This window comes from Lissotriton vulgaris, chromosome 1_1, assembly GCF_964263255.1.
Source record: "Lissotriton vulgaris chromosome 1_1, aLisVul1.2, whole genome shotgun sequence".
NCBI classification, from domain to species: domain Eukaryota; kingdom Metazoa; phylum Chordata; class Amphibia; order Caudata; family Salamandridae; genus Lissotriton; species Lissotriton vulgaris.
This window is the reverse complement of record NC_141685.1, coordinates 1,123,265,882-1,123,284,747: the sequence shown is the minus strand read 5'-3', so window position 1 is coordinate 1,123,284,747 and position 18,866 is coordinate 1,123,265,882.

Here is an 18,866-nt window from a genome sequence, read left to right as displayed (position 1 = left end):
ATTTATATTCCCATAATTGGCTCCTTTGATTTATCTGTTAGTCTCTAGTATAGTGCACTGTGCATGCCCAGGGCGGGTAGACCGAATGCTGCTGGTGGGCTTGCAGCGTTGATTGCGTCACCCACCGATGCAGCTTGTAAAGTGGCAGTCGAATTTAGTATGCCTGAGCTTAGAATATTAAAGAATATCTTTTAGTGAGGATTATTTTTATATTCGGTGTTTGAAAATACCACTGTCAGAAAGTAGGTATTTTCTTGCCTAAGTTTTCCAGGGTGCTCTGCTGTTATGTGTATTGGCTGTCTGGTCTTAGAGTGACAGGGCAGTCTGAGTCCGACCTGGATTGAATAGAGAGGTCTGCAGTTGGAGTATGTGGAGGGGTGACCCTTTGATCTGAGCAGGGCTGTGCCTGGCAAGATGAATGATGGCTCCACCTCCCACTGTGCATCTGATGGCAGACCCCCTCTTCCTGAAAGGCAGGATGCAGCCTTGTAAACAAAGTGCTCAAGGACAACACTAAACTGATATGGCTGGGTTCAGTGGCTTGCGACTTTTGAGAACAAAGACTCTTGGGGTATGAATATCTATGCTAAAACCCCTACAAGGTGTGTTACTTCTGGATGTCAAGACCAATGGCGTAACGAAACTTGAGGGGGCCCCCTGCAAAGCACATTGAGGGGGCCCCCACCACCCGGTGGCGTGGCCCACCATGTACCACTTTGCCCTACCACCCAGAAATCTAGCATATTTTGCTTGAAACCTCCAACATTTAAATGAAATGCCTCTATATTGTCTTTCTGTAAGTTCTAGTGAGAAAGTGGGAAACACTCAACATACACGCTATGCCATTAGCAACAATACTGTCAAAAGCAGATTATTTAACTGAGGCAGCAATCATAACAATGCCAAGGAGTGATCCTATTGTCTCAGGAACTGCCTATGGCTGAAGAACAAAGAACAACTATGAAGGGTCTTATATAGAATTGACAATCCCTTAAAACCTTGAAAGAGAAACCCAAGCCTGCAATTCCATAAAAACTCGACTGACAATATACATGAGAAGTACACAAGCTATAACTCAGTATCCTTCTAGTCCTTCCTCACAATATCTGCTCCCCTCACTGTGATGCCATTTGACCCTTTCCTTCCAGTGCGTCATGGTATGGGGCAGAGAATTTAATGGCCAGTCATGTTCTGCATCATCGTCCCTACGGGGGCAAGTGAGTGCCTGGAGAGGGCATTGGTCCTGAACCTCTGCCTTTCTCTCTTCACCCCATCACCCCACCTGCTTCTAGGCGCCATCCAGTGGGTTGGTCCTCTGTTACTCGTGTCAACTCTATATCCAGTACTGCCTTCATGACCAAACATAACTGCAAAAGGGTTGTTTTTTTTATACTGCTCAACGGACTCCATATAACGTAGAAGGCCAAAAATGTACACTATCACATTTCATACTGTCATGCAATATTTGAACATTATTTGAGTGACCCCTTTTCTGCAAGTTTGCTTGGGATCATGCAGGCTAGGCTTGAAATAGCAGAGAAAATGAGTAATAAAATCCAAAGTTGTTCTTAACATGGGCGCTTAAAATATGTCTTTCCCAGGCCTCAAACATTTTTTAAATCACATTGAATTATGTGCCTGATAAAATCACATATTTTAAACACAATGAGCCTGTAAATGTGAACAAGGATGTCTGTCTATATAGTCACCAGCGAACAGTTCATAGACTCCGGCGGCCAAATTATACAGAAACAAAACTAAGCTAACACTGACTTTTAAGCATGTTATAATGGGGCCTATGTTGGAGTTTTCCTTTCCCTCTCTGCATTTAATGTTAACGGTAGAAAGATGTGTCTAGAGAGAGCGCTAGGACTCCCCTCACTACTCTGGGTGTGTCATGGCATCGGCATCCCATGTGCACCCCTGTTCACCCTCTCCCGCTCCTGGAATAAAAGACATCAAGGGAAGGTCAGAGGTAAGGGGCCCTTCTGTACAAGAAAAAACTTTCTAAGCTTAGCTGGCCGCCCGCTCCTCCAAGGTCCCTCCACCCACCCACTCCACTGCAATCTGCGCTATAATTAGGACCACTAAATTACAGACAGCATCCAACAGAAACATTACAGGTGCAGCTAGGTTACAGGTATGACCAGTAGTATTCACCCTAAACTGATGCTCTGACTTTCATGGCGCACTTCTCTTGTGACTTCTTTTCACCTAGTTTCCAGCACCTGTGCTTCAAAGTTGCAAATATGTATATGTAAAATGAATTCAAGAAGAGGCGCCAATAAACAATTTACAACCTGCCCCCACACGATTTGCTTCTGCATGCTTGTCATTAGTGCAGGGTAAACATCCATCTTTTAGTTTGACCCTTTCAAATGCACTATTTCATTAATGTGTCCCTCGTTCACTCAGGCTCAGCACCAGTACTCGTTCGCCCCTCCTACTCCCCCCCTCCCCCTCCCCTCCAGTCTCATCGACATCCTGGCTGAGGCTCTCCACTACAGCCCTGAAGTGAGCCCAGCCCTGCCAGTGCTAAGACGAGGGATAATTCTATGCCACCTGGCACCTGCCACCAATGACCAATGCTGCCTACGCCCTGCCCTGACGCTGAGTGATGTGCATTGCGGGCACTGACGGGTAGGGCAGGCAGCAGGCTTCCTTATTATTGATCCTCGCTCCGCTCCCTCCCGTCCGACAGACTCCGAGTCCTGACTAAGCAGGACACACACCACGACATGATACTCGCTCTCACCTTAGGCCTGGCTGGCGGCCTGCGGCTGGCCTGCAGCTAAGGCGAGCGGGGCGGGTACACTGGGCAGCAGAAGACAGACTGGGTGAGGGGCTAGGCTAGCCACCGGACCAGGGGCTAGTAGTACTAGTGGTATTACTCTTTACTGGTACCACGGCGGCCGCACCCTTCTTCTGGTTGGTTCTTCTTGCTTCTTTCTTTGTTCTTCTAAAGTCACGCGCTGCAATGTGATTGCGCACGACAAAATTGGCACTATTAGTCACGAGGTGAGCACCGCCCCCAGCCCCCCACCCTAAAGACCGCAGCACCGCGGTACGCAGACGCACATAGACAACTGCGCGCAGCCACGGGCCGCAGCCACGCTCACGAGTACGGACCATTTATTTTATTTTAAAATGATGTTGTTTGACTATTGTGAAGACAAAGAGCCGTCCTGCCAGCGCTGCACAATGCGCGCGAGCCAACTAGTTAATTAATTTCAAAGACTCGGGCAGGCCGGCAGGGTGTGATCACGCACAAATTAGTTTAAAAAAATAGAGGCATGTCACAGTTGGTGTGCGCACTGTTTGGCCTGGCTAACTGGCTTGCCATGCTGCGTTTTAGTTCCTTCCTTACTGTCTGTGCTGACTGAGAGTGAGGGGGCCCCTGGCTGGAGCGTGGGGGCCCCCTGCGGAGGCCTGTGCAGTGTGTTGTTAATACGCCCCTATTGTTTAAATACAGCCCTCCGTGGTGTGCTGTCTGGCTGGGGGCTGGCCTGCTTGCAGTTATCTTGAGACGAGAGACGTGAGGGGGCCCCCGGCCCTTGGAGCGTGGGGGCCCTGGGCCTGCAGGGGAGGGCTGTGTTAATACGCCCCAGGCCAGTCAGTGTTTCATGATTTAAACCGCTACTGTCTGCTAGCCTAAGCCTTGCAATGCTGCCTTGCTTGCAGCCGTCTTCTTCCTCTGCTGAGACTAGTGAGGCCAGGGGGTCCCCCTGGCCTGCGAGCCCCCCCCCGCACCGCGGGGGCTTGTGTTACGCCTCTGGTCAAGACGAACCTCTGTCCGTGTAACTAGAGGGAAAGGACTTTGAAACTTTCATCCATCTTGCTGAATCAATTACATAAGGGCCTGATTTGAGCTTGCCTCCTGCTGAAGTCTCAGGGACATTAGACTTCACCCATCAACCCTCTGAATTTCTATTGAGGGGGATTCTACTCGCAGGTGAGGTCTCTGTCGAGAATTCTGGACCCTCTGGGTCTACTGCGGGGAAAGCGGGCTGGGAATCAACGCTATCGCTATTGTGGGGAGCTGCAGCTGAGGTGCTGTTGCCGCTAAGAGCCCGCATCTGTCTGTGCTACGAGAATCATCGCTATCGCTATCGTGGGCCGCTGCAGCTGAGGAGCTGTTGCTGCCTAGAGCCCACATCTGTCTGTGCTATGTAATCATCGCTATCGCTATTGTGGGTCGCTGCAGCTGAGGAGCTGTTGTCGCTGAGAGCCCGCATCTGTCTGTGCTACGGGAATCATCGCTAATGCTATTGTGGGCCGCTGCAGCCGAGGAGCTGTTGCATCGGAGAGCCCGCCTGTAATCATCGTCTCAGGATCATCGTGAGTGCACGCCGCAGACCGCTGCAGCTGGGGGATGTAGCCGCTACGCATCCGCATGTCATCATCGTGGTTTCCTCCCGAAGCTGCGTGCCATGCCCCTTTAAATCTCAGGTACATTGTGCATCGCTGGGTCGCGTAGACCCCGGCTTCGAACTAAGTTCCTTTCACATGCTTTTGAGAGCTTTCATTGCTTTTTAAGTGAACCTATATATACATGCATTGTAGCTTCTTGATCGTTTTGTAGCCTTGTGTTAAGAGCCTATATAAAGATACTAATTATTCTATAACTACTTGTGTGGTGTCCCTTTGTGGTGTCTCCACTGCATTATTGTGTATGGTCATACATGCTTCACACACTGCCTCTGAGATAGGCCTGTCTGCTCGTGCTACGTTACCACAGGGTTGAGAAGGGGTTATCAAAGGGTGTAGCCCCCTTACTCTGACTTGGGAAGAAGGGTCCCTATTTAGACATTGGCGCCAGCCACTGCCAACTAGAGATTCCCATTTCCAACATTGGTGGTCAGGGGTGAGGATCAAGACTTGCATTTGGGATCCGCATACAATAACTGGTGTACACTACTAGTGAGTGCAGGCCTAAACGCAACCACATAAATTTTTGATTTTGTTCTATTTTTGATCGTAATTGTCAGTTATGTCTACAATGGGTAAGCCAACATCCAATGCTTCGAAGGATCTCACCTTTAAGGAGGAGAGGTTAGAAACCTACACTGCCAAACAGCTAAAGTCTTTTTGCAAGCAATTCACTGTCCCTATTGTGGGTCTCTTTAGGAAGGAGGAGTATCAGAATGCGCTAAAGGCCTGGTTAGAGGCTAGGGAGGCCCCCGGTAAGGGGGGAGTGCCTGTGGACAGGGGAGAGAATGCCGGAGGGCAGCAGGATGACGCGACTGCCCTCTGGCAGGGTGGGAGGTAAAGCACTTTCCAGTCCAGGCACTAGTGTGTCCTGAAAGGGCCTGTCTCCAGAAGAGATGGAGGACAGGGAGAGAGATAGGAGGCATAGTTTGGAGATGGCCAAATTAGAAGGTCAGAAGGACCTAGAGAGTAGAAAGTTGGATATTGAGAATAACAGATTGGCATTTGAATTTGAGAAAATGAAACTGGAGCATGACAGAGTATTGGGGGAGCTGGAGATCAAGGCTAAGAGTCTAGAGAGCTCCCCCTCTGGTGGCAGCATACCTTTAGTACCTAACCAAGAGTAGAGTTTATATACCCAAGGAGGTCATCAAGGATTACCATAAGAGTGAAGATGTTGGGCAATGGTTTGCCGCCTACAAGATAGCCATGGTGTCCCACCTGGTCCCTGAGAAGGATTGGGGAGTGGGGTTGTGGGGACGCTTTGTGAGTGATGGGAGGGGTATTCTGTTGGATCGGCCCAAAGAGAGCAGGATGGTGTAAGCCCATCTGAAAGAGGCCTTGATTACGTGGTATGGTTTGACCCCAGGAATGTACAGGCAGAGATTTAGAAACTGTACGAAGTTAGAGGGTACCCCTTGGGTTGAATATGTGTCTTTTTTTTTGTAGAGCAATGGATCGCTGGGTAAAAGGTAGCAAGGTGGAAACTTTTGAGCAACTGTATAATTTGTTTGCCTGGGAGCATTTAGCTAGTAGCTGTTTTCCAGAGCTACGCCATCATCTTATTGATAGCAAGCCAACTAAACCTAGGAAGCTTGCTGAGGAGGCCGACTGCTGGGTGAGCATCCAGGTTCGCAATGGCCATGTGGGAGACTTCACCAAAGGTGGGCAGGGTCTCCAGCAGAGAGGTGGGGGGGACAGGGGTAAACCGAGGGAGTTCTAGGAAGGGCCCAAAGTAATTCCAAAGGGAACCAAGGAGTGGTGTCCCAGCCTCCCCCTGAGAGGAAGCCAGTGCCCCCGACAGGTAGGCCTGTTAATAGAGACCCCCTTACTTGTTTTAAGTGTGGTCAGGTGGGCCACCAGTATGATGATCCCCAGTGTCCCCAGAGGGACCTCAATGCACCTCCTCGTGCACCAACCCGCCAGCTTGCTAGTGTAGCCCTGGGAGGGGAGGAGATGGGTGCCCAAGTGGGTAGAATCCCATGGAATTGACACTTGTTCCGCTAGGAGACTTTGAGAAGGTCCCTAACGCCACACTGCCTGATAACACTAAGAAGTACAGGCAGTGGTTGACCATCAATGGCCATAGGGTGGAGGCTCTTAGGGACACAGGAGCTAGTGTGACTGCTGTCAGCTCCCGGTTAGTGTCCAAAGAGCAGTTTGTCCTCCATGCATTCTGCCCAGTAGTGTCAGCAGACAACTCTGAGAGCCAGTGTGAGGTGGCTCAAGTTCCCTTTGAGTGGGGGGGGGGGGTCTCAGGAACTCTTCAAGTAGCTGTGAGGCCAGCTATGCCGGTAGACTGTCTGTTGGGCAACGATATAGAGAACTCCCTGTGGGATACAGAGGAGAGGAAATTTCACTTGGAATTGTTGGGTCTGCCTGAGTGGGCGTGCACAACCACTCGGTCCATGGCAGCGAGTAAGGATGTTCAGAAGGACCTGGAGCCTGAAAGTATTGCCCAGGCCCCTGCCTTAAAGAGAAGGGGTAGAGGGTGCGGGAGACCGGCCCCCATAGTTCCAACGGTCCAGGAAGGAGCAGACCTTGAGAGGGATGCCCTGGAGCCTACAGGGGAACAAGTAGCCGGACTGGGGGACCAGCCTGATCTGACCCATTGGCAGCAGGAAGGAGGGCCCACCAGGGAGGAATTTTGTGAACAACAGAGGATGTATCCTTCTCTTGAGGGGCTGCGGTAACAGGCTACAGCCCAAGCAACAGGTGATTAGTCAGGGTCACATCTGATCTATTGGGAGAATGACCTCCTTTACAGCGAGCCTACGGTTGCTGAGCCTGGGTCAGCCCTTGTGCTGTACCCCAGAGCTTCAGAGCCTTCCTACTGGGGTTGGCTCATGATGTGCCATTGGCCGGACATATTGGGAAGACCAAGACCTTCGAGAGGCTGATCACCCGCTTTTATTGGCCCCAGACGTGCAGGAGCTCAGATGCTCACTGCAGGACATGTGAAACTTGCCAGGCAAGTGGAAAGAGAGGGGGGAAGATGAAAGCCTCACTCCAACCCTTTCCCGTTGTCAGTACCCCATTCGAGCGAGTGGGCATTGACCTTGTGGGGCCTCTGGGCCCCAAGACAGCCATGGGCAACAGGTTAATTCTGGTCTTGGTGGACCATGCTACCCGGTACCCTGAAGCCATCCCACTCAGGACAGTGACTGCCCCCGTGGTGGGATGTGCACTGATGGGGATTTTTGCCCGTGTGGGGTTTCCCAGAGAGGTGGTGTGTGATAGGGGTACTAACTTCATTTCCAAATATATGAAGTCCCTGTGGAGGAGTGTGGGGTAACTTATAAGTTTACCACCTCTTACCACCCCAAGGTAATGGGCTGGTTGAGAGATTCAACCGGACCCTCAAAGGCATAATTATGAGCCTGGAAGGGTCTATGAGGCATAAGTGAGACATTCTCTTGTCATGCCTGTTGTTTGCTTACCGGGAGGTGCCACAGAAGTCCCTAGGGTTCAGCCTCCTTGAACTACCCTATGGTCACCCGGTAAGAGGGTCTCTGAGTCTAGTCAAGGAAGGCTGGGAGCAATCTCCCAGGAAACCTCCCCAGGATGTGTTTAATTACATGCTGGCCTTTGGGAACCAGACTCAGCGTTTCAGAAAGTTTGCTGAGGCAAATCTGGAAGCCAGCCAGGAGGAGATGAAACGTTGGCACAATCAGAATGCCACTCTGATTCAGTTTCAGCCTGGTCAAAAAGTTTGGGTCATGGTCCCAGTGGAGCCTTGTGCACTCCAAGAAAAGTGGACTGGACCATTTGAGTTGGTAGAGTGCAAGAGTCCTGTTACCTACTTGGTGGACTTGTGGTCTCCCCAGAACCCCTTGCGGGTCCTGCAGGTCAACCGCCTGAAGCCCCACTTTGAGAGGTTCAAAGTGGGCATGCTCCTGGCCACAGATGTTGGGATGGAGGAGGAGAGCGAGCCTCTTCCTGACCTCCTGTGTGTAAAGGAGCAAGATGGGTGAGTGGAGGGTGTGGTCCTATCCACCACACTGACCCCTGAGCAGCAGAGGGATTGTCGCCAACTGTTGGGGCGATTCAGTGATCTGTTCTCCCTGGTGCCTAGTGTCACTGATTGGTGTGTTCATGAAGTGGACACTGGGGACAGTTCCGCTGTTAAGCACAAGGCTTACCGAGTGACTGACCGGGTTAGGGCATGCATTAAGGAGGAGGTTTCCAAAATGTTTGCTTTAGGGGTGATTGAGTCCTCTAGCAGCCCTTGGTCCAGCCCAGTGGTGTTGGTACCAAAAGCTGCAGCGCCTGGAGCCACCCCAGAACTTTGGTTCTGTGTGGACTACCGAAGTCTCAATTCAATCACGAAGACTAACGCGCACTGCATCCCCAGAGCTGATAAGCTCATAGATCGGCTAGGGGATGCACGGTACTTCAGCACGTTTGATTTGACGTCTGGGTATTGGCAGATCGCCTTGACTGATGGGGCAAAGGAGAGGTCAGCATTCTCCACACTGGATGGGCACTACCAGTTCCGGGTGATGCCCTTTGGGATGAAGAATACCCCTGAGACCTTTCAGAGGTTGGTCAACAGGGTGTTGGTTGGGCTGGAAGATTTCAGTGCCACCTACCTGGATGACATTGCAGTTTTTAGTTCCTCATGGGAGGACCACCTGCCCCACCTCTGGGAAGTGTTGATGGCACTGCGAAGGGCACGCCTCACAATCAAGGCAAGTAAGTGCTAGATTGGGCAGGGGTCTGTGGTGTACTTGGGACACCAGGTTGGGAGCAACCAGGTGGCGCCCCTACAGCCCAAGATTGAAACCATCCTGTCTTGGGAACCCCCCAAAACCCAGACACAGGTGAGAGCCTTTTTAGGACTCACAGGTTATTACAGGAGGTTTGTCAAGGGGTATGGCAACATTGTTGCACCCTTGACTGAGCTGACTTCTAAGAAGCAGCCAAAGAATGTGAACTGGACTGACACCTATCAGGTAGCTTTTGACGCCCTGAAGACTGCCATGTGCACTGCACCTGTACTTCATGCGCCCAACTTTTCAAAATAATTTGTTGTCCAGACAGACACTTCAGAGCAAGGTGTGGGGGCTGTTCTGTCACAGATCAATGAAGAGGGTCTAGACCAACCTGTAGCCTTCATCAGTAGGAGATTACTTCCACGGGAACAGAGGTGGAGTGCCATTGCGTGTGAAGCATTTGCTGTGGTCTGGGCACTGAAGAAGCTGAGACCATACCTGTTTGGGACTCACTTCCAGGTTCAGACGGACCACAGGCCCCTCAGATGGTTGATGCGGATAAGGGGTGAGAATCCAACGTTGTTGAGGTGGTCTATTTCCCTACAGCAGAGCTTTACAAACTCTGTGTCGCGACACTCCACTGTGTCGCCTGCAAATAGTGGGTGTGTCGCGGAAATACACCATCAGTGATCCCTGTAAGATGTGTGCATGCACTGTAACTTTCCCGAGCGTAGAAACTGAATTGCGAAGCGTGCCCATTTCACAAATCATTCAAGAGACCATTTCAGCTGTTTTTAATAACGTGAAGCTGCATGAAAAAATGGTCACTTGCATGCTGGAGAAGCGGAGACAATATAGTGTGAAGAAGCAGTTCACTGCGGAAGAGGTAGGGGCGGGGGAGGGGGCCTGCAGAGGGTCACACGAATTGCTGGCCGTCGAATGACTGGGACTGCAGAAAGAAACGGATTGTTGTAGGGGCTGGGGTCGTTGTAATGTAATTGCAAGAGGTGTGAAGAAGATGGAAGGATGGCAGGGGGTTGATGGGGTGCTAACAATTACTGTGGTAGGGCTGTCACATGGTGCACACAGGCCGATTGCTTCCTAAATGTTGCTGATATAAGCGGTGGCTACAGGGATTTACAGGCAGAAGTATCGAGTCGACTCTGATTAACATATTTTTTACTGCCATGCATCAATTGGCATTATTCGAAGGCTTGGAAAAAGTGTTATGTTTAAAGTGCTCTGTGCATTCTTCGTGTTTTTGTGTCTTTTACGGAGCATGGTGTGTGCAACACATGCTTTTTGACGTTTTACATACTTGTTCTCTTTGAAAGTACATTTTTTCTAAGCCAATATAAAATGTAAAACCTGGGCGCGCTTTTATATTTATAGGAGGTATAATTTATTACCTATTATGAGACCTTCAGCTTTCAATATGTGCAGTAGGTTTGTTCCTTGCTCTTTATTAATACCAAGCCGTTTCAATCCTCTTTGAAACCACCCTCAATGCTCCCACCACACATCGGAACATTTACTTCACTTCCTCGGAAGTGGCAAAGCATCTCCATAGAGATGTCTATATAATCAGGCCCTTAGCCTGCTAATCACGCCTGTTACTCTTTTGGGTGTTGTCTGCCTGAGAAACCCAGAAATCATTTAAGTAGTGCGTCATATCTACATCTAATAAAAGTACTGGGAAAAGGACTTCTTTCCCCCCTTTGTAAGCACTTTCCTGTCAGCCTGATGTGCGGCTGTGTGTGTGTCCAGGAAGCTGGGGTGAGGTGACAGAGGGTGACAGACAGAGGGAAACGGAGGGAGGAAGACAGAGGGAGGAAGACAGAGGGAGGGAGACAGAGGGAGAAGGGCGACAGAGGCAGAAGGGCAACAGAGGGAGAAGGGCGACAGAGGAAGGGAGACGGACAGAGGGAAAGAGACAGACAGAGGGAGAAAGATGGAGAGAGAGGGAGGGAGACAGAGAGAGGGAAGGAGACAGAGACAGACAGAGACAGGGACAGACTGAGACAGGGACAGATAGAGGCAGAGACTGAGACAGACAGGGACAGAGGCAGAGAGACAGAGAGGGAGATGGAGGGAGACCAAGGGAGAGGGAGGGAGAGTGAGGGAGACAGAGGGAGAGGGGACAGAGGGAGGGAGACAGAGCCAGACAGGCAGATAGAGGCAGAGACAGGGACAGACAGATAGAGGCAGAGACTGAGACAGGCAGAGACAGAGCGACAGAGGGAGACAGAGGGTGAGGGAAGGAGCGGGAGGAGAGACAGAGAGAGGGAGACAGAGGGAGGGGGGCAGAGTGAGACAGAGGGAGGAAGACAGAGGAAAGGAGAGGGAGACACAGAGGGAGGGAGAAAGAGGGAGGAAGACAGGGGGAGAGGGACAGGGGGAGAGGGACAGGGGAGGGGGACAGGGGGAGGGAGACAGAGAGAGGGGGAGAGGGAGACAGGGAGAGGGAGACAGAGAGAGGGAGACAGGGAGACAAAGAGCGAGGGAGACAGAGAGCGAGGGAGACAGAGAGCGAGGGAGACAGAGAGCGAGGGAGACAGAGAGGGGGAGACAGAGAGAGGAGACAGATGGAGAGAGACAGAGGGAGTGAGGGAGACAGAGGGAGTGAGGGAGACAGAGGGAGGGAGACAGAGGGAGGGAAGGAGACAGACGGAGACAGGGACAGACAGAGACAGGGACAGACAGAGGCAGATAGAGGCAGGGACAGGGGCAGACAGATAGAGGCAGAGACAGACAGAGACGGAGGGGGAGACAGAGGGAGGGAGACAGGGACAGACGGACAGATAGAGGCAGAGACTGCGACAGACAGAGGCACAGAGATGGAGAGGGAGGGAGACAGAGGGAGAGGGAGGGAGACAGAGGGAGAGGGGACAGAGGGAGTGAGACAGAGACAGACAGACAGATAGAGGCAGAGACTGAGACAGGCAGAGACAGAGAGGGAGAGGAAGACAGAGGGTGACAGAGGAAGGGAGCGGGAGGAGACAGAGCGAGGGAAACAGAGAGAGGGAGACAGGGAGGGGGGCAGAGTGAGACGGAGGGAGTCATGGGAAGACAGAGGGAAGGTGAGGGAGACAGACAGAGGGAGGGCGACAGAGGGAGGGCGACAGAGGGAGGGCGACAGAGGGAGGGTGACAGAGGGAGGGTGACAGAGGGAGGTAGACAGAGAGAGGGGGACAGAGGGAGAGGGAGACAAAGAGAGGGGTACAGAGGTAGACAGAGGGAGGGAGACAGAGGGAGGGGGACAGAGGGAGGGATGGAGACAGACTGAGGGAGACAGAGGGAGGGATTAGACAGACGGAGGGAGACAGAGGGAGGGATGGAGACAGATGGAGGGAGACAGTCAGAGGGAGGGAGACAGACAGAGGGAGACAGAGGGAGGGAGACCATTTGCCCACTTGTAGTTCAAAATGTACTTCCGGGGGGAGAAACCCTTCCCACCCACCCTACCAACCCCCCCCTCACCCCCACCCGAACTGCCCTTAGGTGGTTCGGGCTCGCTTGCTACACTGCCTTACTGTGTCAGAAAATGTTGCATCTCCAAAAAGTGTGTCCCCAACATGAAAAGTTTGGAAAGCTGTGCCCTACAGGGTATGAACTTTACGGTGGAACACCGCCCTGGTACAGAACACGCCAAATCTGATGGTCTGTCCTGATTTTTCCACCTTAGTGATGAGAACTCCAAAGTGGGTGGGTAGTTCTCCCCTCATTTCAGCTGCAGGGGACACGTGTTAGACCTAGCACCATTGGAGTGGGTCTCCCTTCCTTCTTTCTCTTTTTGTGTCCTCTGTGTTTGCTGGTGTTAAATGCACTGGGCGCTGTCCCACTGCCATTCAGTGCCACAGCGTGAATGCTCCCTATTGTAAATTGACTGCATTAGTTGGTATTCCCATAATTGGCTTATTTGATTTACCTGTTAGTCCCTAGTATAGTGCACCGTGCGTGCCCAGGGCGGGTAGACCGAATGCTGCTGGTGGGCCTGCAGCGTTGATTGCGCCACCCACCGAAGCAGCTTGTAAAGTGGACAGTCGAATTTAGTATGCCTGAGCTCAGAATATTAAAGTACATCTTTTAGTGAGGATTATTTTTACATTCGGTGTTTGAAAATACCACTTTCAGAAAGTAGGACTTTTCTTGCGTAAGTCTTCAAGGGTGCTCTGCTGTTATTCCATATTGGCTGTCTGGTCTTGGAGGGACAGGGCAGGTTGAGCCTGACCTGGATTGAATAGAGAGGTCTGCAATTGGAGTATGGGGAGGGGGGACCCTTTGACCTGAGCAGAGCTGTGCCTGGCAAGGTGAATGATGGATCCACCTCCCACTGTGCGTCTGATGGCAAACCCCCTCTTCCTGAAAGGCAGGATGCAGCCTTGTAAACAAAGTGCTCCAGGACGACCCCAAACTGGTTCGGTCTGGGTTCAGTGGCTTGTGACTTTTGAGAACAAAGACTTTTGGAGTATAAATATCTGTGCTAAAACCCCTACACAGTGTGTTACTTCTGAATGTCAAGACGAACCTCTGTCCGTGTAACTAGAGGGAAAGGACTTGGAAACTTTTATCCATCTTGCTGAAGAAATTACCCAAGTGCCTGATTTGAGCTTGCCTCTTGCTGAAGTCTCAGGGACATTAGAATTCACCCATCAGCCCTCTGAATTCCTATTAAGGGGGATTCTATTTGCAGGTGAGGCCTCTATCAAGAATTCAGGAGCCTCTGGGTCTACTGCGGGGAACGCGGGCTGAGAATCATAGCTATCGCTATTGTGGGCCGCTGCAGCTGGGGAGCTATTGCCGCTGAGATCCCGCATCTGTCTGTGCTACGAGAATCATCGCTATCACTATTGTGGGCCGCTGCAGCTGAGGAGCTGTTGCCCTTGAGAGCCGGCTCTGTCTGTGCTACAAGAATCATTGCTATCTCTATTGTGAGCCGCTGCACCTGAGGAGCTGTTGCCGCTGAGAACCCGCATCTTCCTGTGCTACGAGAATCATCGCTATCGTTTGCCGCTGAAGCTGAGGAGCTGTTGCCGCTGAGAGCCCGCATCTGTCTGTGCTACAACAATCATCGCTATTGCTATTGTGGGCCGCTGTAGCTGAGGAGCTGTTGTCGCTGAGAGCCCGCATCTGCCTGTGCTACGGGAATCATCGCTAACGCTATTGTGGGCTGCTGCAGCAGAGGAGCTGTTGTAGCTGAGAGCCCGCCTGTAATCATCGTCTCAGGATCATCGTGAGTGCACAGTGAGGACCGCTGCAGCTAAGGGCTGTGGCCACTGAACGTCTGCCTGTCATCATCGCGGTTTACTCCCGAAGCTGCGTGCCGTGCCCCTTTAAATCTCAGGTACATTGTGCATCGTCGGGTTGTGTAGACACCGGCCTCAAACTAAGTTAATTTCACATGCTTTTGAGAGCTTTCATTACTTTTTAAGTGAACCTATATTTACGTGCATTGTGGCTTCTTGATCGTTTTGGAGCCTTTTGTTAAGCCTATATAAAGATACTCCTTTTTCTAGAACTACTTGTGTGGTGTCCCTTTGTAGTGTCTTCACTGTGTTATTGTATATGGTCAAAAATGCTCCACACACTACCTCTGAGATAGGCCTGTCTGCTCTATCTACGTTCCCACATAGTTGAACAGGGGCTATCAAAGGGTGCAGTCCCCTTGCTCTGACTTGGGAGGAAGGGTCCCTATTTGTACATTGGCACCAGCCACTGCCAACTAGAGATTCCCATTTCCAACATGAAAAGATTAAACTTCCTTCTTGAAGTAACTGGTAAGTTCCAAGTGAAGGGTTATATCTGGACGCCAAAACTTGCTTCGAGGGAAGAGAAGGAGGTATGGAATCTCCATAGATAAGCTCCTATGGGTGCATCCTTGTGGAAGAGCCATCTAAGCGGAGGTATCTGAAAAGGACAAAAGATTAAAATTGGCACTTTTAAGCCCTATGTATAAGGGAGAGATGTTTTACAGTGCATTATTAAATACATTATACAAAGAAAACTGTTTTGTTTATTTTTATTTTTTTGCTTGGCATCAGAATTAAGACATTGTTTGAAAAATAAACTAATCAACATTGTAAGTTTAATGTCCACTTCAAGGAGGGAAGGGTTGGGATAATATTAGCCTCCATGTCTTTAATGAAATCCAGATTCTCTCTTCATAGTAATAGGAGTATCGCAATTTCATTTCAAGACTGGAGGCTACCATTATGCATGTTGGTAGTCAAGTAGAACTATATCAGAAATGTGTTCAACAGGTTTACAGTATTGTTTGGCAAAGGTATAGGAACTGGACCAGTTGGCTGCTTTAAGAATGTCATCTAACTTACCCCCTTTCCAAAAGGATTGACTAGCCATAGCCCCTCTTAATGACTTTGCTTGAAATCTTTGGAGGTCTATGTCAGCCAATTGCATAGCTAATTTAAACCATCCAGCAATAGAGGTAGAGGAGATGGGTTTGAAGGGTTTAATAAAGGAAATAAGAAGTTGGTTGATGCCAGCAGTGCAATGTTTGCCCATTCTTGCATCATACTCCTTCATACAATCTACCACACACAGCTTTTTGCAAGCATCAAATCTTGGATAGAAGATCATGTCTGACATAGTTTTAGTCCTTTTGATAATTTCAAATCTGACACGAAGGCATCATAAGATCTATTAGTTATTTCCAGTGATTTACCGTCTGATACTCTCTGACAGGATATTAGGCATAGGAGAGAAGCTAGTTTAATGGAGAGCTATTTAACATCTAGGAGACTATCGGGACAGCTACAGAAAAGGTCAAGTAGTAATTTCACGTCCCAGAGTGTTTCGTATTTAGGTTTAGGAGGTCTTTTTAGCCTCATGCTTTTCATAATACTGCATATTATTGAGTTTCTCACTATAGTTCTCCCATTAAAAGGGAATGACCTGCTGAAATAACTGACCTATAGCAGTTAATTGATCTCTAAGCACTGCCTCTTTCGAATTGCTCTACAAGGAAATTTGATACATGTACGATAGGAGCCTCCACGGAATCCAAGTTCCTTACCATGCACCAATGAACCCATCTTTTCCAGATGCCGTTGTATCTGTAATGTGTACCAGGGCCCCAAGATTCTTGGAGGAGAGTTGAAGCCTGTGCTGAAAGATTAGTGATTTCATGGGCTCTCCTGACACTTTCCTGGCAAAAAGGTTCAAAGTCCCGCTCTGCAGTAGCGGATGTTACAAACCGTCTATGTCTCTTAGGGGGCCTTGAAAGGCTGGGAGTAGAAAGGGAATTTCGTAAGCTAATTTCAAGTTTGTCTGAAACCATGGTTGGGAGGGCCAGAAGAGTGTTATTAGGATTATTGAACTCTGCTCCTTTCTCAACTTCTGTAGAAGCTGCTGGCTCATTGCAGAGGGGGGAAAGGCATATCCCCGAATCTGTTTCCAAGGTTCACTGCCATAGCACCCGGGTCTGGCATCCAGCTGAAGTAGTTTTGTAGTTGAGATGTCAGTCTGCTTGCGAAGAAATCTACTTCTAAGGTTCCCCATAGCTGTTTTAGTCTTCTGAAAATATTCACATTCAGTTTCCAGTTGGTCTGGTCTACTAGGATTCTGGAATTCCAGTCCACACAAACATTGTTTTTTTCCTGGAAGTTATTCTGCTTTTAATAATATTTTATGTTCCAGGCAGAATATCCATAGTTTTTTTGCTAGGTTGGAGAGGTCTTGGGGTTTGGTGCCTCCTAGGCGGTTTATGTAGGCTACGGCTGACATGTTGTCCATCTTGAGAATAACTGATCTGCCCTGAAGGGATTGCTTGAAACTCATTAGGGCATAGAGCCCAGTGTATAATTCCAAATAATTTATGTGGTGTATACTCTCCATATAGGACCATATGCCTCCCGTGTTCTGATTCTGAAAGCAAGCACCCTTGCCATGAAGGCTTGCGTCTCATTCCAGGATGAATTCCAGGAAGTGGCTAAAAATGGCTTTCCCATTTCAAGTGTCCAGGTTTTCTAACCACCACGTGAGGTCTCTCTTGGCTTCCGTGTCTAGATACATTTTGTCTCCGTAGGCTAGATCGAAGGGCTCTGCCCTTCACACTTTGGAGGGCCCGATAATTCAATGGACCCAGGAAAATAGCTTGGATGGAGGATAAGAGGAGGCCCAGGAGTCTGGCTAGTTCTCTTAAGGTTAACAGATCCTGTTTTAGGACGTGTCATATCTCCTTTCGAATCTTGATTATCTTTTTTGGAGGGAGTAATAACATTGACTTCATGATATCTACTGTGAATCCCAGGAATTCTAGAGACCTCGAGGGGGTCATAATGGATTTTTTTCTGTTTATTATAAAACCTGCACTCTCTATTAGATATACAGTAATATTCAGGTGTTTCACTATTTGAGAGTGATCTCGAGACATGGGGAGAATGTCGTCTAGGTAAATTATAAGGAAGTTTCCTCTTTCCCTCAAAACCAAGGCAATAGCCCTCATTACCTTGGTGAAGCACCAGGAGGCAGGGGATACACCGAAGGGAAGAGCTTGGAATTGGTATAGGTGATTGTTCCAAGCAAATTGGAGAAAAGATTGGGATTCTAACGCCATCGGAATTGTAAAGTAGGTGGCTTTTAGGTCTAGTTTCCCTAACCAGTCTTTATCTAGTAGCATGTCTCTGAGGAGATGGCTACCTTCCATCTTGAAATGTTTGTAGGTGAGAGATTTGTTCAGTTCTCTGAGGTTTATTACAGGTGTCCAACCTTTGTCCTTCTTCTCCACCAGAAATATATTGCTTAGGAAGTTCATACATTACCAAGGTACCACTACAATTCCCCCTTTCTCCAACATAGAATTCACCTCCTCTGGCACAATTCTCTGTTAATCTTGGTCAGGTTTAACACTTTGGGTGTTGTATGTTGTGTTGGTTTCTCTATGAAATCTTTGTTGAAGCCCTGAATGATTTCTAGAACCCACGGGTCCTGAGTAATTTGTTCCCAGGTGTGAAAGAAGTGTTTTAGTTGACTCCCCACTTTCCCTGTTGAGAAGGAGGGGTTTGTCTGGTAGGGATAACCAAAACTCCGTTGTCTGAAGAAGGGTCTTTGATAGACATGGATGGTAGAGCGACCCCTTCTGCTGGCCCTGGCAAAAACACTAGGGTTATAAACTCTGCGCATGTTAGTTTCCACCCTATCAAGCGCAGTAAAGGTTGCCACATACTTCCCTAGGCTCTTGAGCATGTCTTCCCCAAAGAGTAGTCCATTGGGGTTGACAGAGCATTCCTTTTCGGCCATATCACTAAGTTTAGGGTCTATTTTGTTCAAGACGACTCTTCTCCTTTCAGTGTTAATTGCAGCGTTGGCATTCCCAAGAAGGATTAGCGTTCTACGGCTCCATCCTCTCAGTAAGTCGAGGTTTGGGGAAGAGCCATTACTGTGGCTTTCTTCAATTAGGTTGATCATTCTACACAGGGGACCTAGCATGTCAAGCATACAGTCCTGGCATGTCTTAAGGGAGAGCTCTATGCCCTTCATAAGGTCCCTGACCATTCTGAATAAGAACTTAATAAGTTCTGGGTCTCGGTTAGGGGTAAGGCAAATGTTTTCTTGGACCATAGGTCTTGGGCATTCAGCCTTTAAAATATTTCTTGTGTCTCTCTCAAGGGGGTTTCTTAACCACCTTTTGATGAATTTGGCCACGTGGTTCTGGGGCCACCATTGAGAGCTCCTGTGATGTTGGATATTATAGGGGAAAACATT